Here is a 25,184-nt window from a genome sequence, read left to right as displayed (position 1 = left end):
TGCATGTTATACATCCCTCACATATCTGTTTGGCTATTGTATACATCCCTTTACATCCATATTTCCTTAAGACTAAATCACACATTGCTTGCACTCCCCAGTGACTCCCCTGACGTAGGACAGCCATAATCTCTCGTCTTCATTTTATTCAACATTTCCCTCCCATCGGGTTACCTCCAACGCCTATCCACTGACTTTGCGGCCCCTAAATCTTTTAGTTCCTTTTCCTCCTTTGCAGTAACCCACGGGAGGATCCGGAATTACAGGTATTGTGGCTCCTTGTGGATTCAGGGCCGCTTCTTTAGCTACCTCATTGGCCAGTTTATTTCCTCTTACTTCCAGATCATTCCCCTTTTGATATCCATTTATATGAACAATCACTATTTCCCTCGGGAGTAACAGGGATTCTAGTACTTGTTTTATCAATTCCTCATGTGCTAGTTCTTTTCCTCTACTACTTATTAGTCCTCTTTCTTGCCAAATTTTTCCGAGGTGTGTACCACTACAAACGCATTTTGGAACATGTGTACACTGTTCCTTCCTTGTCCAATGAGTGCAGGAGGGTTTCCTGACACAATATGTAGATAGGCCAACAAGAGGTGAGGCCATACTGGATTTGGTTCTGGGTAACGAACCAGGCCAGGTGATAGAATTAGAGGTAGTTCTACAATGACTCCCAGCAGTAAATGCTCTTTGCTTCATTTAATTACTAGTGCCCCTTGATGTCACACTCGATCACATGCAGCCTCAGTTTTAAGGGCTTGGGGCAGTAATGTACTTCTCTTGTCTAGTATTAATGCTCTTCTATTCATATTTAGATTAAAGTTGCAATGAGGTCTGTAGTCTGGTGGTCCTGGCAGAATGGAAATTGAGCACTAGTCAAGTGTGTGTGCTATTTATAGTCTCAGAATTATTCAACACAGAAACAGATCCTTTGGTCCAACTCGTCCACACTAATCTCATAATCTAGACTGATCAAGGTCTATTTACCAACATTTGGCCCATATCCCTCTTAAACCCTTCCTATTCATATACCCATCCAGATGTCTTTTAAATGTTGTAATTGTACCCACCTCCACTATCTCCTGTCGCAGCACATTCCATACACGCACCACCCTCTACATTAAAAGATTGCCCCTCTGAACCCTTTTAAATCTTGCCCCTCTGACCTTAAATGTATGCCCTCTAGTTTTGGACTCACCAACTGTGAGGAAAAAACCTTATCTGTTTACCCTATCCATTCTCCTTATGATTTTATAAACCTCTACAGTGGTATAACCCTCAGCCTCCAGTGCTTCAGGGAAACCAGTCCCAGCATATTCAGTCTCTCTCTATAGCTCAAACCCTCTAACCCTGGCAAAATTCTTGTAAATCTTTTCTGAAGCCTTTCACGTTTAACAGCATACTTCCTATAGCTGGGTAACCAGAATTGAATGCAGTATTCCAAATGTGGCCTAACCACTGTCCTGTACAGCTGCATCGTGACCTCCCAACTCCTATACTCAATGCTTTGACCAATAAGGGCAAACGTGCCGAACACCACCATCACTATCCTGTCCATCTGTGACTCCACTTTGAAGAAACTAAATGCCTGCACCCCTTGGTCTCATTTTTTGGCAGCGTTTCCCCAGGGCCCTGTCATTAGTGTACAAGTCCTGCCCTAATTTGCCCCACCAAAATGCAACACTGAATTGATCAATGTTTTAATGGTACAATATTTACAGCTGCCTATGCTCCGTCCATTTCGAATTCACATGACCCCTGTTGTTGACTTGATTGCTCATTCACTTGTTGAGTTTTTGTAAGAATGTGATGGTAGCATGTGGGTTCACACCAATGGTTTTCTCACATTTTCAATGGTCTAAGGATAATTGTCCAAAGAGAGAGACAACAAGGTCAGCCTGGTGCTCATTGGTTAGCTGTGATGAAGGTGCTGATGAAGAGCTTTTGCCCAAAACGCCAATTCTTCTGCTCCTTGGATGCTGCCTGACATGCTGTGCTTTTCCAGCATCACACTCTCGACAGTGGTTAGCTCTGCCTCCCATCACCAGGGACCCAGTTTTGATTCCAGCCTCAGGCGGCTATCTGTGTGGAGTTTGCACATTCTCCCCTCATCTGCGTGGGTTTCTTGCGGGTGCTTCGGTTGCCTTCCACAGTTCAAAGATGTGCATTGGCCATGCTAAAATTGTCCATGGTGTTCCGGGATGTGTAGGTTAGTGGCATTAATCATGGGAAATGTACAGTGGTAGGGTGGAGGAATGAGTCTGGGTGGGTTACTCTTAGGAGGATCGGTGTGGACTTGTTGGGCCAAATGGCCTGTTTCCAAACTGTAGGGATTCTATGATGGTCAATAATTTGTCACTATGTAGAAAGACCTTTCTCAGTGACACTGGAGTTGCAGTGGCTTTGTCTTCACAGCCACCAAATGTTGTATATTTTCTGGGAATCTGAAATTGGAATATCAAGGCAATAAAGTGACTTGTGCTGATTTTGTCGCTCTGTGAAGTAGCAGCCTTATTTTTTTTTGGAGCCATTGGAAATCCAATGAAGCAAACCAGCATTCACATTCATGATGCAGAGCTGAGAGTTTTGGTTCTGGATCGCAACTGCTGTTAGCACCAGAGCAATTGTACTGGGTATTTTATTTTAGAAATAGATCATTCTTTTAGTTAACAAACTTGATTTGTGTGAGCATATCAAGTTTTATGATTTGGTTAATGTTACACCTTGTTTCAGATGATACTCCAAAGTTCAACATTTTGACTTGACTAGTGACCAAGTTTCTGTGCTTCTCAACAAAACACAGTTCATTTGCTTCAGTTTCCTCTGACCTGAAACTGCAAGGCTGTTTGTTTGAAGTTGCCCAGCACCTGAGCAATAGAATCAGCACTCTCGTTCTGTCATGTATACATCTTGGCATTTTGCCTAGGGGGTGGAAAGTACATGTTTGCCTGGCAGTGGCTGCTCCAATTGGGGAAGTCAAAAAGTTGGAAGAAATAATTTGTAACAAGCTTGTTGGAGGAGGCTAGGAATTCTGTTGATACAGGATTGCAACAGCTTTTACTCGAAAACACATTTGCTATTGTAGAAATCAGAGGAGGTGTATTGCCTTTAGAAAAGAAGGCACTAACTTAGCGGTAATATCACTGAATCTACTACAAGATGATTAGTGGTTTAGATGGGGTTGACCATGAGAACCTTTTTCCACGTATGGAGTCAGCTATTACGAGGGGGCATAGCTTTAAATTAAGGGGTGGTCGGTATAGGACAGATGTTAGGGGTAGGTTCTTTACTCAGCGAGTCGTGAGTTCATGGAATACCCTGCCAGTAGCAGTGGTGGTCTCTTCCTCTTTATGGGCATTTAAACGGGCATTGGATAGGCATATGGAGGATAGTGGGCTAGTGTAGGTTAGGTGGGCTTGGATCGGTGCAACATCGAGGGCCAAAGGGCCTCTACTGCGCTGTATTCTTCTATGTTCTATGTTCTTGTCTTCTAAGGCTCTGAGAGCTCTTTCTTGGGCATGGAGTTCACAGGTTTGGGCTGATCAGCCGTTAGGCAATCTTTCAGCCTCGATAATGCTTCCCTCTATCCTGTCTACTACAGCATATCCATTGTGCCTTTTCCCCTCAATTATCCGGGAGAACCCGTCGATAAACAACTGAGCTCCCACATAGAGCGGGATGTCTCTTAGGTCCATCCGCACTTTCGTCTGATATTCAATAATATCAAGGCAGTCGTGTTCTGGATTACCAGGGGCCTCCCCCTCTCTGCGCCACAGGAATGCAGCTGGATTTAAGCAACTGTCTGTCACTAACACAAGGTCATCCTTCTCCATTAAAATTGTCTCCTATTTTAAAATCCTAGAGTCTGTGAGCCATCGTCTTGCTTTCTGATTTAATATGGTCCGTACCGGTATGGGGTGCTGACTATTAAGGCTCCCCCAAAAGTAAGTTTCCGATTTTCTTTGACCAATAAGGCTGTTGCTGCCACTGCCTGCACACACTCCGGCCAGTAATGTAGCTTTCCATTCTTTAATTAACAATGAATTAATGCTGTCATGTTTTAAATTAGCTATGAATCAATATGACAGGTCACTGAGAATGTGTGAAGGAATCCTGCCAATTAATATTGATTCAGGCTAATACAATTGATTTATTATTAAATATTAATTATTAATTCTATACATATTATATAAATAAAATAATCATTATCTGTAATTCAGGGTGGAAAAAAAATTCCTATGGTCAATATCTGTGACCTTGGATTCGGCCATTATTCATACATTAGAAGTTTTTTTTAACTTGAATAGACAAATCCTTTTAAGGCAGCTCCGGTAACAAGTGACTAAAACATTTTTAAAAACTGTACTCTTCTGTTTTATCCTTCTTATTGCATCATTCTCTTCCCTTCTGTAGTTGATCTCCTTGCCTTCATTTTCATTTTAACCTCATTTAATAAATTTATCAATTTATGCTTATCTTACTTTAAAGCCTGTTCCTAATTATACATTTTGGAATCTTACTTGTAAATATATTTGTATATCATAAATTTGTTTATTCAGTACTTAATATTTAAAATGCAAAATGTATACATTTGAAATTCAATATAATTACCCGGTTTTAGTCCTTTAATTTAAATCCAAAATTAGTTTTCTTAAGTAGTCCTGATCAGTCATTGCTCAATTACAGTGCTATAGGTCGTGAAATTACCGGAGTTGCCTTAAAAGGATTTGTCTATTCAAGTTAAAAAAAACTTCTAATGTATGAATAATGGCCGAATCCAAGGTCACAGATATTGACCATAGGAATTTTTTTTTAACTGTAACTTCAACTGTCATTGAGGGAGGGGACTTTCTGGATAAAGCCATGGCTGGCACATCATAATCACCAATGAAACACATCAATCTTAAAATTAAGTGGAAACAAATGAGTCTAAAACACAAAAAAAAAGGTTATGATGTTGTTTTCCTCCGTACTAAGCTGATTTGAAATCGCTTTTATGTAAGGATAAAAGAGATTAGTTAGAAACTGATAGTAAGGCAGTCATGACCTGTAAAAAAACAACAGGAGTTAACATTTTATTTCATAACCACTGCAAAATCCTTAACCGTCAAAGAAATCATGTTAAATTTCCATAATAGAAATCAGATTCAAAACAGTCCCAGATCTCCAGCTCCAGGGAACAAAGCACAAACATTCAATCACCAACAAACAAATGTGCATTCAAACTGAATCACAAATTGTAGATACTTAATATGGTCCGCACCGGTAGGGGTGCTGCTATTAAGGCTCCCCCAAAAGTAAGTTTCCGATTTTCTTCTACCAATAAGGCTATTGCAAAGGGTTAAATATTCTATTAGCTGTCCAGCTCTTTTCTCTCTCGCTGTCTCTGTCACACACACACACCATATCTCACAAACACTTTCTGAGCTTCCCGCAACGACTCCTCTAAAGGCTTCTCGCTCCACCCCTCTGTCTTTGGAATATTTTCTGGATGTCTGGCCATGATTTAGTTACAAAGTGTACCCTCAGTAGCCCTTCAGTTACTAGCCCCCCCCCCCCCACCCCAACCCCCCATCACTCAGCCTTGTGATTTTTGCAGAACCAACAACCTTTGCAAACGCCTCTCACAATGGGAACCATGTGAGGTTTGCAGTAGTACAGCAAGAGCAGTCTCAGTTTAGGAGAGTTAAACTGGAGGCACAGCTAGCTGAGCTTAAGGCACTGACATGTGAGTTGATGGAAGGTGAGAAGGTGGATATCTAAATTGATTCAAACTATGCTCCTGGGGTCTGCCATCTATTTGGGGTGGTCTGGAAGCAAAAGGGCTTCAGGAAAAGCAAAGGATATCCCGTACATCATTGCCGACAGATTGTAGAGTTGATGACTGCATTAATGAAGCCAAAAGCGCTTGCTGTTATAAAATGCCAGGCACACAAAAAAGGCAATGATATGGTGGGCAAGGATAATCAAGCAGCAGATGAAGTGGCTAGAATGGTTTCTGGGTGCACTTCAACTGTCATTGCGCCCCTGGTGCGTTTAGATCAGGAGCATACAATAGCAGACATCATTGAGATGCAAGGTAAGGCGACCTTAGCTGAACAAACACTGTGAAGACAAAGGGGAGCCAGGAGAAACTAAGAGACCTGTGAAGCACAGAGGAAGGTTTATGGGTGACAGCTACCTCCTTGTTGACCATTCTCATCTCAGACGCACATGGGTTGGAACGCTGTGTTAGAGGGGAAGTACTGAGGAAGATAAAGAAGGATGGCTTCTGGTCACCTTACTTGCAGGCCTCAGTGGATTACATATTGTCACAATGCAATGTATGTGCTCAAAATAATATCGGAAAGGGAATAGCAACCCATATAGGACACTTACCAGTACCTGAGGGACCATTTAAGCATTTGGTTATCGATTATGTGGATGTGAAAAAGACGGTGAGAAGGAGGATATGTGTTGGTGGAAACCAACAGGTGTGGTAGGTGGGTAGAGGCAGTTCCATCTAAATGTTCAGGGGCAGGCATAGTAGTGAAATGCTTAACAGATGAAGTTATTCTGAGGTTTGATATACCATCAGAGATCAGGTCAGACAACAGGTCTGCTTTTATCCAAGATTGGTTAAGTTGGTGCTGAAGACTTTGAGGATCAAACAGAGCTTTGGATGTGTGTATCATTCCCATTTGCAAGGTATGGTGGAACGGATTAATAGAACTCTAAAAGCCAAGTTGAATAAAAGTTGCGCAAGTACCAACCTTCACTGGGTCGATGCACTGCCACTGGTACTAATGAGCTACCGTATGCAGACTAACCGCATGACTAACTTGACGCCGCACAAAATGCTTACCGGTAGACCCATGCCAGTGCCCAGGTGGAAGCGTCCATATGAAGGACCTGGCTTGGAACAACAGGAGCGAGAACTTAAGCAGCATATGCAACCGCTAACTATGATATATGAGTCTATCCACACACAGGAAAAACTGAGGGAGCTGGTGTCTAGCAAAGCAGAGGGACCTATTAAACCTGGAGATCAGGTGTATGTATGAGTTTTCCAGAGAAGGTAGAATGAGCCGAGGAGAGAGTGACCCTTTACGGTAACCAAGGCGTCACCCACTGCTGTTCAAGTGGAGGAACGATCCTCATGGTATCATCTCAATCATTGCTCCAGAGCTGTCCCACAGACTCAGGAACTGAGCTAAGTGAGGGTGAGAAGGAGCAGCGGAGACCAAACGGGACACGCTGGGAATCAATACTCTTTTACATGACTTTGAGCAGTCTGTAAGCGATGTCTTTGAGGTAACTGGTGCCTCTGGAGCTATCAGAGATGAGTCTGTGGAAGGTGAACTTTCTCCCTTTCTCCTGATTGTATGGCTGGGGACGAGTTCAGGGAGGCCACTAATGCCCCCCTCCCCAGTCCTGCACCTTCCTACTCCTGTACAGACTTGGGGACCATCAATTTGACAGACATGGCGGATCTCGCTTGGTAGTGCCAAAGCCCTGCAAAGTCTTGCCATCAGGTATAGAAGAGTAAGGAGTGTGGAGCCCACTCTCCTGGCATGGTTGTCTGCCCTTCGTAATTATTGTTACCAATGGGCAAATTACACGGCAGAAATGCTGACCAGACAGGACTGTGTGCTGAGTCGAAGGATAAGTTAAGGAAACTAACGAGGGAGCTTAAGGAAAATGCAGTGTCCGGCTGTCGGTTTTTTGGCTAGTTGGATAGCGTTTTGGGTCGATGGGGGGTTTGGTTCACCAAGATTGGGATTGTTGCGGGTATCATGCTGATTATTGTTGCATTTGTATTTTGCTGTGTTATACCTCTTATTAAGTCTTTTTTAGTGCATTTTGTTGCGCAGCAATTCCCTGTCGTTCGAGTGAACTCTGGACCAACCTTCTCTTCTGCTATGGTTCCGACACTCTATTACTATGATCTAATGTCTGCTGAAGTGCTGAAGCCTTGTCCAGATGAAGACGCCTGAATTGTGTGTGTTGCATGCGCACTTGGATTGTGTGGGGTCCTTGGGTCCTTTTTCCTTTCTAGCTTATGCGGGGTGGGTTTTTGGCTTAATGACTCCAGGAATGGAGGGATAATTCTTTGAGAACTGGGCTCTGGAAATCGTTTTTGCCAACTTTCGGGGCTGCAGTGGTAGCTGTGGAGGTAGCTCCCTCAGGTGAGATTAGGGCCTACAATTATACTAATTGCACGCCTCTTATCTTTGCATGAAATCTGTGCTTGTCATTGTGTTAGTTGAGATCCCATTGAGGTCAATTGGTGTCCTGACAGTTAAGAGAATGTGTGAACGTACTTTGATTGAGGTTGAATGCTTGTTATCTCTCTGAATGAATACTGACTGAAGTTGAATGTTTTGGTATCAGTAGAGGTTTCATAATATCTGGGTTGGGGTAGCCCAAAGTGTAAAAATTAGTTTCAGTCTAGAGTTGGAGGGGTCAGTGTTGGACTGGGGTGGATCACACAACATCAGGTTATAGTCCAAAAGGTTTATTTGGAAGCACTAGTTTTTGGAGTGCTGCTCCTTCATCACATGGTTGTGGAGATTGTGGTTGTGTCTTTAATCTAAGATTGTTTACTGCATCATATCTCCATGACACTGGTCTCCTTTGGTTGTAAATTCTGTGAGCGTGATCTTAACCTCCACAACCTGAAATGTTCAAGGTTTTGAATGATTATAATTCTTATGAGACAGAGTTGGAAGTAATGGATAACACTCGTGTTTTCATGCATAAAACTAACATGATAGGATTTATTGGTTCTATGTAGTGTAGGGTGGATAAATATACATGAAAGTACTATTGCCTGTTTTGGAGGCATGAAAGACAATGGAGGTTGGTGGAAGAGCATATCCTGGTATGACAAGCCAAAATAAGACCATTTTTAACTTGTATTTCAAAACATTTCCTCATGCAGTCAATGGTTCACAATAACTCTGAGGGACTTTAAGGCATCTGAATAATACTGAGTTCTTTCTTTACGACATTGCCTGGATACCTTTTCTGACATTATCCATCTTCTGTAAGCTTCAACTTGATAGTTTGCTTAGAATTGTCTTTTATTTATTGTTTTGTTTCTCAGATTATATTCCTTGGCTGCTTTGTTCATAACTGCCTTTATCAGGTTCTTAGGCCATCCAGTTCAGACTATTGATACATGCAGTTTACACAGTCATGAACAGTCAGAAACCTCAGGCAATGTGTGAGAGCAAGCTCACAGGATTCAGCACAGTTTGCACTGAAAGTCCTCAGGAACTTAATAATTTGGGGTATCCATCTGGAACCTATAAAACATTGGGAGTTTCATGTTGCATCTGGTTGTAACACGAATGGCTTGCCCTGTCGATGGCCCATTAAGTACTTTAAATGACAAATTAATGAACATGTCAAGGACTCCCCCCACTTCCACTGGTATTTTTCAAGCAGAGAGGGTGGCTATATCTTGTAAACTCTGTGGGCCTAGCTATAAGCTTTGGAGACAGAGTCAGAGTATTTTTCTTCAAGCATATTGTGCATAGCAGCAGGCCCTGTCAATAAAGCAGCTGACCCCACATGAAGCTCTGGCCATGCAATTACCATATCACCATTCTCTTTCACCTCGAAACACTGGGTTCTTCTTAATTAGCCCTGGTAAAGCCACTTTCTTTACCCAATTGGCTTGCCTTGATTTAACTTCCTCATCAAGGACTGACTTTGTGGTCCAAGTGTTGTCACTGCTCACAGGGGTACTGCTGAGACTGTAGAGCTGCTGTGGGGTCCCTTAATTGAATTGAGTGTGTCGCTGGAAAAGCACAGCAGGTCAAGCAGCATCCGAGGAGCAGGAAAATCAACGTTTCAGGCCGGAGCGCTTCATCAGGCCCGAAACATCGATTTTCCTGCTCTCGGATGCTGCCTGACCTGCTGTGCTTTTCCAGCAACACACTCTCAACTCTGATCTCCAGCATCTGCAGACCTCACTGTCTCCCTTGATTGAATGATAGCTCTTGGAGGTGGCACATTTTCCAAAATGGTAGAGAAAGCCAGAACTTAGACAAGCCAAATACACAAAATACAACTCTTGCTTCCCAAGATAGTGACATTGTCCTTGACTTTCCAGCTGGTAAGCAGGGCTGCCAGATCTGCAGAAACTGTCATTTTGTCTCCCTTTACTTTAGAATTTATATTTGCATACTTCTTGCTGTCACTACATGTTAATGTAAGTTCAATCAATCAAGCAATTCCTGCCTTTGCTTCAGCATAAGCCAAGACAGCAACTCAAACTTTCACTTGTGTGCAGGGTGTTTTTTTATCCCTCCCTTCACCATCATTCTGTTCTCTGGTTGCGACTTATTTGCCATTTTGTTCCTTGGTTCTGATGTAAATTCACACTTAAAATGCAGAATAGACTGCTTTGCTCAACAATGTTGCTGATAGTTGTGACTATGCACAGTGCGAGGTGATGCATTTTAGAGGATCAAATTTGTGTGAATCATACTGTAAATGGCAGAACCTTTAGGAACATTAACATACAGATGGATCTGGGCATGCTGCTCCACAGTTGCCTAAAAGTGACAGCACAGGTGGCCAAGGTGATTAAGAAGGTGTCAAGGAACTTACTTAGTCTGAGACTTCGAGTCTTGTTTCAAGAAGCTTTGCTTTTCGTGAATTCACAGAGAGGCTGCTACGGTCTTCACTGTCTCACAGCACTCTCGCGCTGAACCGTCAGCCTGTATTTATACAGTGATGCAAACAACTTTGCTTGGTTTACTTAGATTATATTCTGTACTCAAATAATGTTGAATACAATCTTTCAAGATAAAGAAAAGCACAGTGCTGCTATTCTCTTTGTTCCCGATGTTGCTGAGGGGGAGAGAGTCTGATGGGCTTAAGATACACTCTCTATACTTGTCAAACTATAATTACACAACCTAAATCTTTCTCTCTAGCAGTATTTTTCCACTGCAATTGCAAGCGTGAGAGCCAGGTCACCTTTTAACTTGGTCAAGTATCCCATCATGCAGCAGTATGTCCAGTTCTTACAACTTCAACAAAAGGTATATGGCATCAGTCAGGGCATGGAGTACAAGAGACGGCAAACCATGTTGCAGCTGTATAAAACTCTTGTTAGGCTGCTTTGGAGTAAATGTGCGCAGTTTTTATTGTCACACTACCAGAAGGACGTGGAGACTTTGGAGAGAGTGCAGAGAAATCAGGTCTCGAGGGCATTGGCCATGATGAAAGGTTAAACAGACTAGGATTGTTTCAACAGAAAAGATGGTAGCTGAGAGGAGACCTGATAGAGGTCTACAAAATTGAGACACATAGGGGGCATAATCAGAGGCTTTTTCCCAGAGCTGAAGTTTCAACTATAAGGAGGCACAGGTTCAAGGTAAGAAGGGGAAGGTTTAATGGAGCTATGTGAGGAAAGCTTTTCATGCAGAGAGTGGTAGGAGCGTGGAACGCACTGACCGAAGAGGTGATGGAAGCAGGCACATTGGTGACATTGAAGGGGCATCTGGAATGGAACACAAATAGGGAGGGAATAGAGAGATACAGACTGAAGGTTTGTTTTTTTAGTTAGGGCATGATAATCGGCACAGGCTGAAAGGGCCAAAGGGCCTTTTCTTGTGCTGTACTTCTCCTTTGTTCTTTTGAAATGCTTAATAGACAAACAGCAGCACATTACATTTCTCCCAATGTTAACTTCTATTGTCTTCAAAGCAAATAAAATTTGGGAGAGATGCAAGGTGGGTTGCTAGTTCACTATCACCTGCTTTATGCTATTAAATAAATTCAAAACTCCCTGTTTCATTAAATGTTTCTATTTCTACTTCACTATTTACAATACTATTTGATTATTTCACTAATGGGAGCAGTTGGTTAGCTGCATTAGCTAGACATAATTACATAGAGCAGGTTAATGATAAAAACAGTGTTCATTCCCCACTTCAGTTATGATAGAATTGAATTCTGTGGCTTTGCAGTACTGATGGTTTTTTTAAAAAAGTAATGGTGACACTCTAAATGGTTCAGCAAGTGCTTTCCAAAGACTTGTCTTCAGACAGACGAAGAAAGTTCCATTTTGTGTTTTTCCTGCTGCTGATAGTAAGTTAGTAAGTATACATAAGCATAAATATCCATGAATATTATTATCTCTTTTCCTTCAGGTAAAAGAAATTGCACATTAGAGGATATGCACCAAACAAATACATTTATGTAGTTTACCTGTTGTTTACATATGCCTGCCTATATATTGGTCATCTGTTGTATGGCACCTGTCACTTCAGGTCGGAATATACAAATAAAGGCACAAAAACCCTTCAGCAAATAGAACGGCTTTTAACCAGTTTCTCACTCAACAGCAGTAATTGCAACAGAAAAATCTAACCAGTAACAACCAGCTCCATCATTTTGCAAGCTTAATTACAGCAACTGTTGCATTCTGATTTAGGCAACAATTTCAACTAGGTGAAAGAGAAAACTATCCTATAAATGTAACAACAGAATGATTTGGATGACATACTCCCGCAATATTAACTCTATGGCGTGGTACTTGTTTTGTTAATTCTTGATTTACCTTACTTTTTTCTGCTATTCTGTTTGTTTTGTGATATCTGCTCATGGATATTACCCTAACACCACAGTTTTCCAACAAACAAATTGGACTGAAGAAAATATTAAAAGCTAATCAATAATATGGCAAGTGAGGAGTCCACCACTTAAATGGAAACAGCCTTGTTGCAGTCACCTGTGGGTGGGATTGATGTTTACAACCATAGGCAGGGCCACATGTAATATACAGTGGAAACTCGATTATCCGAATGTGATAGGTGGGCACTATTTCATTCGGATAATTGATTATTCGGAAAATCGATTAAATGCCTTTCCTCTGGGGCTAGGAGTTTTAAAGTTTGCTCCCTATTCAGGAGACTGCAGCAGCACACAGCGCGCGAGACCCCACCCCCAACACCACTCCCCTGTCCAACCCCACCCCCCAACCTGGTCCAACACCGCCCTCCCCCCCCCCACTAGTCTGCCCTCAGCCCCTCTCTGGGACATCCAGATTGTACTCCAACAACAAGACTACTGCTGCTGCCTTTGTGGAGTAAGTCTCCAAATAGCGCACAGCGCGCACACACACACTCACACTCACACTCACATACACGTTCCATGTTTGCCCTGAACAGGACAATGTTGGAGAGATTATTCCTGGGAAGCCGGGGGTGGGGGGGAGTTAGGGTCCACCCCTCTGTAGAACTCCAGGGAAAGTGTGGAAAGAGAGAGAAGACGCGAGGTCAGTCATTTGGAGACGGTGCCTGTTTAATCATTGAAACAAAAGATGCGATCACTGCTGGAAACACGTCTTTGATGTAATCTTTCTATCGGGACCTCGAGATCCCCTTCAGATAATCCAATTTTCGGATAATTGGTATTCGGATTATTGAGGTACACAAAGGGCTTTGTGTACCACTCTGGTGGCTTGTGGCTAATCCTCATTTCTATGCTGAGCCAAAGAACCTTTATAATGCAGAAGGCAGATCATGAGAGAGTCTCCACATGAAGATAAACTGTATATTATTGCAAGACAGCAAAAGATATAACATTAACTAATTAGATGTAATTACGAACAGGAGCCAGGTGTGATATGTCTGTCTCCATTGGGACGACTGTACATGCCAGACTAACTGATTCCCTACTAAAAGATTGTGTGACCTCATCAGGTTGGGTGGAGCCAATGCAACTCGTCAAATTTCGATCTGTCAGAACCACTACCTTAGGCAACAACAGCAGGGAAGGATACCCTCACTACCAGCTTCCACCCCAGTGATCTCATCAATGGGATTTTTCTGCTATCATTTACATTTTTAAGTTTTGAAATGTTTTTAAAGAATGTACTGTTCTCTCAGTCTCAGCAGTGGTGACAAAGTATTTTTCGCTCTTTATTCATTGATGGGATAATAGCATAGCTGACAAGGCCGGCATTTATTACCCAACCCTAACTGACTTTCTGATAAATTGCTTGGTAGATTACTTCAGAGTGTGATTACGAACCAACCACATTGCTCTGGGTCTGGAAACACATATAAGTCATGGGCGGCACGGCGGCACAGTGGTTAGCACTGCTGCCTCGCAGCGCCAGAGACCCGGGTTCAATTCCCGCCTCAGGCGACTGTCTGTGTGGAGTTTGCACATTCTCCCCGTGTCTGTGTCGGTTTCCTCCGGGTGCTCCGGTTTCCTCCCACAGTCACAAAGATGTGCAGGTCAGGTGAATTGGCCATGTTAAATTGTCCGTAGTGTTTGGTAAGGGGTAAATGTAGGGGTATGGGTGGGTCGGTGTGGACTTGTTGGGCCGAAGGGCCTGTTTCCACACTGTAAAGTAATCTAATCTAATCTAAACTAAGTTTTATAGAAGGTATTGAAAGAGTTAATGCTGAGGAATACCTTAACACCACCACCTATGAAAATGCCATATGGGCTTAATGGGTGAGTAGTTTAAGATTAAAAGCAAATGAGGCCTATCATCTGGATCTCATCAGAGTCTTGGTAAAAATGTCTACCTCATATCTAGTATCTATCATACGGTAAACTATATCTTTTTTAAGGCAGGAGCCCCTCCTCATTAGATTACCAAACAGTTTTTGTCTACCACTTAAGACAAATTCCTAATTTAAAAAAGGACTGTCGGAGTAAATAAACTTGGAATAAACAAAAGTGCAGGGAGCCAACCTGGACTTTTGCCTGATTAGTCCAGTGACATGAGCACTCCACTACCATCTCCCCTGAATATCCTTAGCTGCCGGCTCTGTGATTTGGTTTGGGTAGCTCTCTGGGTAGGTTGTAAGCTTAGTGGTAGTCATTTAATTGGTTAAAATGTTTTGCCCAAAATGAACCTAGATTATATTTGGACACCTGAAGTCAATATCACACTGCAACATTATATTATTTGCACTGTTACTGATATTTTGATTATGTCTCTAACTTGTTTTATAGGACTGGTATAAAATAACAGGCAAATTTATAGCAATACGCAGGAATATGATGACTTTGCTAATTCACAGCTATTTAGCTTGGAGACAATATTATTTGGACAAAATATATTGAAGTACAATAAAGTAATTTGGGTGAGGTTATAATTCAGAGGAGTGCTGATTCCTTGCATTGTGTTATATATGCAAATCTGTAATAAATAGATAAAGTGGGACCATGCATGAAACAGACTCAAAGTTGATACATTTAGCATTGGAAAAATTCTGCACTCAGTCTGTGCGAATGTTAGACTGCGAACGTTTTCATTGCATCTATTTTTAATTAGGTACCTTTGTATATTGCTTTATTCTGTGTTTAAAACAAACCCCATTGCTCGTATTAAAAAAAAAACCTGAAAGAACTGTGGATGCAAGAAATCAGAAACAAAAAGAGAAATTGCTAGAAAAGCTCTGGCTGCATTTTTGGAGAGAAATCAGTGTTAACATTTTGGGTCCAGTGACTCTTCAGAACTGGTGATAGCTAGGAAGAAGATTTTTAATGCAAAAGATAAAGTGGGGAGGAGAGGGAAGAAGTAAGCAATTGGTAGAAATGGAATCCAAAAAAAAAACAGTTGGTCAGATGAAGGAATGGATAATGGTCAGTCTAGGAGAATGAATAGCTGCTAACTGGGGACGATTTGTAGCTGACAATGGGTTGTATTTGGTAGCAGCCCATGTGATGACAAAGCCTGTCTTGTGGACGTTGGGGAAAGCATGTGGAAAGATGCTCAAGCCTTAAAATTGTTGAACATGATATTAAGTGCAGAAAGCTGCAGGGTTCTCATGTAGAAAATGAGGTGCTGTTCTTCCAGCTTGCACTGAGGTTTGCTGGAGCATTGCAGAAAATTTAAGTCAGCGACGTTGACAAGGAAACACATTGGGAAATTGACTGGAAGCTCAGGATATTTTTGATGACTGAATGTAGTTCTATACTATTATTATAGTTTGATACTCTTTTCTTCTCTTTCATGTCTCTGAACTGAGAATATCTACAGATACACCCTTTGAAGCTGTTGGTTCCTTATCCTAGATGAGGATTACTACATTCCCTTTGGTATTGTATCACTTCCTATCTATAAATTGAAGGTTACTGAATACAACTCTAGTTTAGTGTTTAAGACCTCTCTCTAGACATGGTTTTTTCTAGTTTGACTGCTTTTTGCTCTGCTGATATCGAAGTAACAACAACCATATTGTTACTATTTGCATATCCATTATACTGCCTAAGTTGATAAGAAGCCCAAAATCACCTGAATGACCTCGCTAGAAATGTCTGCGATGAGTGAGTGGATACGAGGCCTCACTTGCTCAGAATTTAGATATCTGTTTTTTTAGGGGAAGAGCAAAGTAACAAAGCAACATCCTTGTGGAGTAAGAAGGAACAGGCTTCAAGTTATCTCACAGGAACCATCTTTTACTTTCTTTCATGGGCTGTAGGCATTGATGCCAACATTAATCTTTGGGGATCATCTCTCATTGCTTTTGATTTGAATGGTTTGCCCGGGCATTTCAGAAGCCAGTTCAAAGTTGACCACATTGCAGGTATAGGGCACACAAGGTAAGGACAATCGATTTCATCCTCTCAAGGACATTAGTGAAGTACATGGGCTTTTACACAACAGTGATAATAATTTACTGAAAGTAACTTTTAATTTTAGATTTCACTAATTGAATTTCAATTCAACCAGCTGTCACAAGTGGGACTTGAACTAGTTTCCCAAAAGCTTAGCCTGAACTTTTGGATTGCTACTGAGTTCTGATGAAGAATCATCAGATTCAAAATGCTAACTCTGCTCTTGTCCCATAGATGCTGCCAGATCTGCTGAGTTTTGACAGCAATTTCTGTTTTTGTTTCAAATCTTCAGCATCTACTGTTCTTTGTTTAATCTCTGGGGTACTAGTCTAGCAAAACTATGGATGTACCATTATCCTCCCTCCATCTATTTCAGAGTTTGCTGGTAGACATTGATGAATTGGTTGATTCTTCACTCTTGGATAAGGCAGTTTTACCAATGTGCAATATTTTTAAGTAAAGGTAAAGTCCCATAATTCCAGGGACAATAAGGTCACTTTCCCATTTGAGAGAGATGACTGGTGGTGGTATAATCTGAAGGTCACTATACCTTGGGTGAAGGGAGAGATTGAGGATGAAAATCCTTCCTGGTAATTTCAGCTAAGATGGGAATTAGAACTCATGCTATTGGTATTACTCTGTTTTGCAAACCAACTAAGGGGAGGGGAGTGCAGATGTTGTTTAAGGTAACGGTGTCATGTATATTTTGGGAGGAAGCCTAGATACACATTTGTGGGAGTTGCAAACTCCCTTGTAGGGGTCAGGTAGACTTTAGAATTGTTAACTGTGGACGTGAATCTGTATAAAAGGTGCATAAATGCCTTGAAACTGTCAAACTTGTAAGAAGCTTGTCAAACTGAGTCAAACCTGTAAAAGACCTGTCAAATCTTTTAAGAAATGTCAAACCATTCAAGAACTATCAAGGCATGTCCAACCTCTTGCAAAGTGTCAAACCTATCAAGATACGTTAAAATGTGTATTTATGAATGTGAGTTTTTTCTCAGCTAGTCTGCAATGTAGAACTTTAAATAAAACATTATTCTTGTTTCCTTTGTGCATGGGTACTTGTGGACACTATATGTGCAGCTAGTAGGTGAAAGGGGAATGGGTGGTCAGTAGAATTAAGTACAAAGTTTGAATAGAGAGTATGAGGAGCCATGGGAAATGTATGGAGATCATGAGTTGGCATGGGCTGGCTTGGAGGAACATGGGAATATGTGGTAGAGGGAGAGTTGATATTGCAAGTGGAAGGACAAGTTAAGTACAAAGAAAGGAATTGTTCTCAAAGATGATTGCAACATGGTACTGTCCAGGACCAAAATCACATTTCATGAAGGGACAAAAACCATGACTGACAGAATTAAGGGATTGTGTTAGTGACCAGAAATGGACAAAAACTGAAAGCAATACGTTGGGAATTATATCATCTGCACCCAGAATAATCCAGACAAGGTAATGCTGGTGGTGATTGATATATTTGGTGTCAGCCAAAGATTCCACATTGCTTACCATCCAGAATCCAATGGGATTGTAGAGGGGATGAATCACACCCTCAAAGGGCTGCTGCGAAAGATCGTCCAGCAAAGCAACTTGGCGGCACGGTGGCTCAGTGGTTAGCACTGCTACCTCACAGTGCCAGGGGCCCAGGTTCAATTCCTACCTTGGGCGACTGTCTGTGTGGAGTTGCACATTTTCCTATTGTCTGTGTGGGTTTCCTCCGGTTTCCTCCCACAACCCAAAGATTGCAGGTTAGGTGAATTGGCCATGATAAATTGTCCATAATGTTAGGTGCATTAGTCAGGGGGGAATGGGTCTGGGTGGGTTACTGTTCGGAGGGTTGGTGTGGCCTTGTTGGGCTGAAGGGCCTATTTCCATACTGTAAGAAATCTAACTCAGCCTGGAACATAGTTTTACCCTTTGTCCTCATTCTCATAAGGAACTCACTCTCCACTTCAACTGGATTCACCCCCATATATAATGATTGATGTCCAATGAGAATTGTCTCATCTTTAATAGGACTGGATTTGACAGAGCTGAGGTTGAAGCCCTTTGCCCCAAGAAAATGGTGAAACTTTTATCAGAAAATATATGAACTACACACAAAGCAGTGGCCATCAGAATGAGAAAAGGGAAAAGGTGGAGCAAGATGTAATTTGATTGGAGGGTGAACCCAGTCGGGTACAAAGTATGACAGTGGGTGGCATGACAAATTTTCAAGTCAGGGACATTTTTCCCAGATATTCAGGTCCCCACTTTGTGATGGACAAAGCCAGCTTCTCTGTGTGTAAATTTTTTTTCGAGAGAGGAAATTCTTAGTGGTGCCATGTTATTCAGTTAAAGGCTTGCAGAGATCAGTGAAAAGTTGCTGACTCCATGTGTTTCCAGGGGAACTGGGGAAGCGGACCCTAATGCAATTAAGACCCCAGACCAGTCATTAACCCAGAATAAATTCCCGACCAAGATCCAGGACCATCCTAATTACTGACCCAGGACAGGATCCTGGACCGAGCTTGGACACTACCACTCCTGAGGCCTCAAACTCGTGAACTGAACTATGGCTGGCCCCACCAATTCCAGCCAGAAAACACAGGGCCTCAGCGCACAGCAGCCCTGAAGTGAGAGGAATGGTTAGGGACAGACTAATTCTCTATCTGTCTGTCTTTCTCTCTCTCTCTCTGTCCCTCTCTCTCTCTCTCTCTCTCTCTCTGTGTCTCTGTCTCTTTCTCTCTAACTCTGCTGGATCATGTTTGTACAGGACTGCAGCAGTATGCAGTATTATGTATAGCCATGATATGGTGGTGCTGGTGTTGGATTAGCGCTTCCAAGAAAACCTGTTGGACTAGAAGCTGGTGTTGTGATTTTTAACTTATATTATGGATAGACATAGACATGATAAACACTTTCAACTTTTGGCCATTTCCCAATGTGCTCATCTTCATTTTATTCAATTCAAAGGCCATTTTTTTTTCTTTTGGCCATTTTTCACGTCATCTAAATTTAATTATCCCAACCTCTAATGGTGTCAACTGAGGCCTAACCCACTCACAATTGACTGACAGAGTGGATTTGAGAAAATTTGAAAGCAGCAAATTTTAAGAGATGTTTGGTTAAGCATGGATCAAGACCACAAAGAGTTAGAAAAAATCTTTACAAGTGGAGAATTGTGGGGACGTATCTGAACTTGGTCAGATATTCGATAATGATATGCCACCCTGATCCCCTATCCAAGATGACAACATACAGACTGCTGGTCTACATCGTCAGCTGGATTGCCATGATGTGATTGTCAGAAGCGCTAATTAGATAAGAGTACACATGTTCCAGCTCCATATAGCTTTCCCCACTGGAGGCAGGCAAATGTGAGGATGGTGTTTTGTGGGTCCATCTCAACAAACTTATGATATTTGGGAGTAAAACCAGCAGGTTATGTAAAGGAAAACAAATGGAAGCTCAGATTATTGCTACCTGAGTTTAGACACCATGGGTGACTGATGGGGTTTTTCCATAAATGGATGTACAGGAATGGGATGTTATTCTACTGACTTGGAGAAAGGGCAAGGGATTGGGGAACAATGGTGGGTAGAGGTCAAGTGGGGAACTATGTCCTGTATGAAATTAGAAATTGGCTAAAACCAGTCAGAAGTTGATCCTGACAGTCTTATCTGAGACCAAATGAGAACCACAAAATGTGCTTGTATTAAAACATACACCCTGTAAGACAATATAAACCACAATTAATACCGGTAGGGTTAGATATATCCAGAACCTAGGTGATAGAATGGTGCCCATCTCAACTTCAGAAATTATAGTTGTATTTGACCCACCAGCTATGAAGACGGAAAACATGGATTGTCATGGGTGAGGTGAAGAGGCTTATTCAAAGAAATATATTGAATAATTTGGCATTAGCTTGCGGAGTAGAAATGTCCACAGTGAATACTTTCAATTTGACTAATTTGGATAATAAGCTCAGACTTTTAACTTTCAGTCCTCACTTTCTCTCAGACTTTTAACCCAGCAAGTTAAACAGACCCTGGATAAAAATAATATTTGAAATTGTCAATACAGCAACAGGCGCAGGAACTGATTTCAGGTGATTGTAACGGGACTCCAGGAAAAACCATGGGGATGGTACAGATCATCCCACCGTAATGCCAAATCAAAATGTGTTACAAGTCTTCAAGATGGAAGACGCTGGCATTCTCTGTGAGGCCTTAAGGTTAGAATACGATGACCCCCTTCCTTACACTATTGAGAAAGCAGGAAGGCTTGTAAGTACCACTCTGGATAAATATCAACAGACAAAAAAGTAATTGTGTTTCCCCACCCTATATATTCAAATAAACATGCCTCATGTGATTCTTGTTCAAATGCTATTCTAAATTGTACTGTAGAGATCTGGAGCTTGAACGCAGACTTCAGCAAGGTGGTGTATTTGGGAAAGGGAGGATATTGTATCACAAATGTCCCTAAAACATGACCAGTATGGGACCTTTACATGTACCATCTAAAACACCACCTTTTGTATTTAGCCACATAGCAACCAGTGTATATCTAATCAAACTCAAAGACTTCCACAGGAGGAGTGAGATCTTTGTCAATGTAAGTGACGGATCCAGATAGACCTTGGAAGATTATTGGGATAAGAATGACACAGTCATTGAATTCGTACCAGAAAAAAGTTACAACAGGTCCAGACAAATGCACATAAAGTTTTGTTACTGTTACTCAACAGGCAGAGCAAATTCAAAAGGGTATCAGGGAAATCAAAGTGACTATTTGACCATAAGACATAGGAGCAGAAATTAAGCCATTCAGACTATCGAGTCTGCTCTGCCATTCAATCATGGCTGATAAGTTTCTCACGAGGAGAAAGTGAGGTCTGCAGATGCTGGAGATCAAAGTTGAAACTTTATTGCTGGAACAGCACAGCAGGTCAGGCAGCATCCAGGGAACAGGAGATTCGACGTTTCGGGCACAGGCCCTTCTTCAGGAATGCCTCATTCCTGAAGAAGGGCCTGTGCCCGAAACGTCGAATCTCCTGTTCCCTGGATGCTGCCTGACCTGCTGTGCTGTTCCAGCAATAAAGTTTCAACTGATAAGTTTCTCACCCCCATTCTCCCACTTACTCCCTGTAACACTTGATCTCATTAACACTCCAGAACCTATCTATCTCTGTCTTAAATATTCTCAATGACGTGACCTCCACAACCTTCTGTAGCAGTGAATTCCATAGATTCACCACTGTCTGGCTAAAGACATTTGGTGGGATAACTTCTGGGACTGGGTCTCAAAACATGCAGGTATGTCTCCTCCCACATCTGGCTGTGTTGTTTATCCTATTTACTTTGATCTCCTCACCATCCTCATCATTAATTTCATCTTCCAGAAAAAGGAACTCACCCAGAAACTATCCATGGACTCTATACTCTGACAGTGGGAGGCAAGACATGATTGGTCCTGTACTGTGGACTGACAGGATAAAGCAAATTGTTGCGTGGAATGGATTTTACAGTATCGAGTGCTAACAATTGCCACAGAGGCTTGAGAACGAGCTAGTGAATATAAATAATGAATAATTCTCAATTTATTATTCAGTTATTTGCATTTGTACTGATAAGCTTATTCATGTGCATAAGGAATTAGAAGAGGGTCATGAAAAGTCATTGGAAAACAGGATTAGGAATCCCAAGATTTTTTATGTGTGTATAAAAAGCAAGAGGGTAGTCAGGGAAAGGGTTAGCCCACTCAAGGACAAAGACAATCTATGTGTGCAGCCAGAAGAGGTAGGTGAGGTCCTGAATATATACTTTGTGCCATTATTCACCAAAAATAAGGAATCTTTGAAAGAGAAGGGAGCCTGGAATTTCTAAGCCAAAATTGCTATTAAAAAGGAAAAGGTGTTGTGTGTCTAAAAAAGTATTAAGATAGATAAGTCCCGGGGTCCTGATGGGACCTATCCCAGAATATTGAGAGGGAAATGAGAACAAATTGCTGGAACGTTGACAGACATCTTTGAATACTCTTTGGCCACAGGTGAGATCCTAGAGGACTGGAAAATAACTAATGTTGTCCCATTGTTTAAGAAGGGTAACAGGGATAACTGTGGAATTTAGAAGCCTCTGAGTCTCATGTCAATGGTAGGGACATTATTGGAAAAGATTCTCAGTGACAAGATCTATGGTTTTGTGCGCGGGGAGGTCATGCCTCATTAACTGGATTGAGCATTTTGGGGAGTTTATGAAGATGATTGATGAGGGAAAAGTGTTTGAAGTCATCTACATAGACTTCAGTAAAACCTTTGACAAGGTTCCTCATGGCAGACTGGTACAAAAGATGAAGTCACATGGTATCAGGGTTGACCTGGCAAAGATGGATTCAGAACTGGCTTAGACATAGGAGACAGAGAGTAGCGGTGAAGGATGCTTTTCAGAATGGAGGACTGTGTCTAGTGGTCATAGAGTCATAGAATATTGCATACAATTCTCGTCACCACACTACCAGAAGAATATGGATGCTTTGAAGAGAGTACAGAAAAGATTTAACAGGATGTTGCCTGGTATGGGGGATTTTAGCTATGATGAAAGGTTGGACTTACTCTGTTTGTTTTCACTGGAACGCAGGTGGGTGAGGGACAATTTGATAGAAATTTATAAGGTCGTGAATGGCATGGTGGAGTGGGAAGTATAAGGTGTTTTCCCAGGGTGGAGGGATTCATTACTGTGGGGCATAGGTTCAAGGTACAAAGGGGGAAGTTTAAAAGAGATGTGCAAGAAATATTTTTAACACGAAGGGTGATGAGTACCTGGAACACGCTGCTAGAGGAGGTGGTGGAAGCAGACACACAAGCAGCATTCAAGAAGCATCTGCTCAGAAACATGAATAGGAAGAGAATAGAGGGATATGGAGTCTGTAAGTGAAGACAGTTTTAGTATAGAAGGGCAAAATACGTTGGTGCAGGCTTGAAGGGATGAAGGCCCTGTTCCTGTGCTGTATTGTTCTTTGCTATTAGTGTATAGGGTGTTGCTGTATATGTGCAGTGATGAACTGAGATACTTCGGGAGTTAGGCTATCTGAGACCTGATCCATGCCAGTACTGGACCGTGGTGTGAGGCTGTGAGTCCATTTTTATTAAATGCTTCAAGGGATCAACAGGAAGGTCTGTGGTCAAGTGACAAGGGCCCAAACCTGATGTCTAAATTGACCCATAGCTGAAAATTACAAAAGTACAGCAAAGTATCAATATTCACAACATTCTCACATATTACCCTGTAATCACTGCATCACATTTCAGCTCATACAACAGCAATATCACCTGTCCAAAGCTAACACCTTGTGCACTGTTGTCTGTGCTTTGGGCACTTTGACCAGTTTATGTATCATAAAACACTTTACCCATGAGAAATTAGGCCTGACAGAAAATTGGCCAAAATGCATTAAATATCAGCCATTAGCTATTGGCTATAGGACACAAGAGAAATGAAAGTCAAAGAGGTTACAAAGGTTTGGGGGGATCAACTACAAGTAGCCTGGAGGTTATACATTGAAAAAATAAGAGTCAACAGAGGTACCAACAGATTCAACAACAGCTTCTTCTCAGCTGTTATCAGACTATTGAACAGACCTCTCATATATGAAAGTTGATCTTTCTCTATACCTGCTCCATAGTTGTAACACTATATTCTGCATTCTGTACTGGTATCTGATGTACGAATGTAAGATATGATGCGTTCACTGCATCTCGGTACATGTAACTACAATAAATCAAATAAAATCAAATCAACTATGGATTAGGCTTTCTGGTAGCTTGACTTGCAACCAGTGCCTTAGGATGTGCACGTTACATTTCCCCAGCATAGCAACAGTGAAGAGTATTGACATGACCCTATTGAATGTTTTGAACCCCACTCATTACCCCATTGTTGAAGGCAATAGAACATTTGCGAAGGACTGTGATGAGCCAGATTAAAAAGACATACCCAGAAGCCAATCTCTCAATAAACATTTGCAACAACTCTCAGTGTGAAGAAGACCCAGAATAAGTCCCTCCTGACCTGCAAGAGTCATCTTCATGTAAGAGAGCCAGCCCTATGTCAGAGAGGAAGAAAATTCCAATGGCCTAGCTCAAAACATGGATCATTTCAGGTAATATCCTTGTCCAGATGGATAGAGCTAGATCTAGAATAATTGTTGCAGGAGTTTGGGAAATGCACACGTGGTGTTTTTAATAACTAACCAGGTGTGCATGCTGGAATGGATAGAGATAGAGGAAGCTGATGTGCTGTGAGGGACAGGTCATGCCTCACAAACCTTATCGAGTTCTTTGAGGATGTGACTAGAAAAGCTGATGAGGGTCGAGCTATGGATGTGGTGTATATAGACTTCAGCAAGGCATTTGATAAGGTTCCCCACGGTAGGGTCATTCAGAAGGTCAGGAGGAATGGGATACAGGGGAACTTAACTGTCTGGATACAGAATTGGCTGGCCAACAGAAGACAGCGAGTGGTAGTAGAAGGAAGATATTCTGCCTGGAAGTCTGTGGTGAGTGGTGTTCCACAGGGCTCTGTCCTTGGGCCTCTAGTGTTTGTAATTTTTAT

This window comes from Chiloscyllium plagiosum, chromosome 6 (genome assembly GCF_004010195.1).
Source record: "Chiloscyllium plagiosum isolate BGI_BamShark_2017 chromosome 6, ASM401019v2, whole genome shotgun sequence".
Classification (NCBI taxonomy): Eukaryota; Metazoa; Chordata; class Chondrichthyes; order Orectolobiformes; family Hemiscylliidae; genus Chiloscyllium; species Chiloscyllium plagiosum.
Note: the sequence above shows the minus strand (reverse complement) of the source record.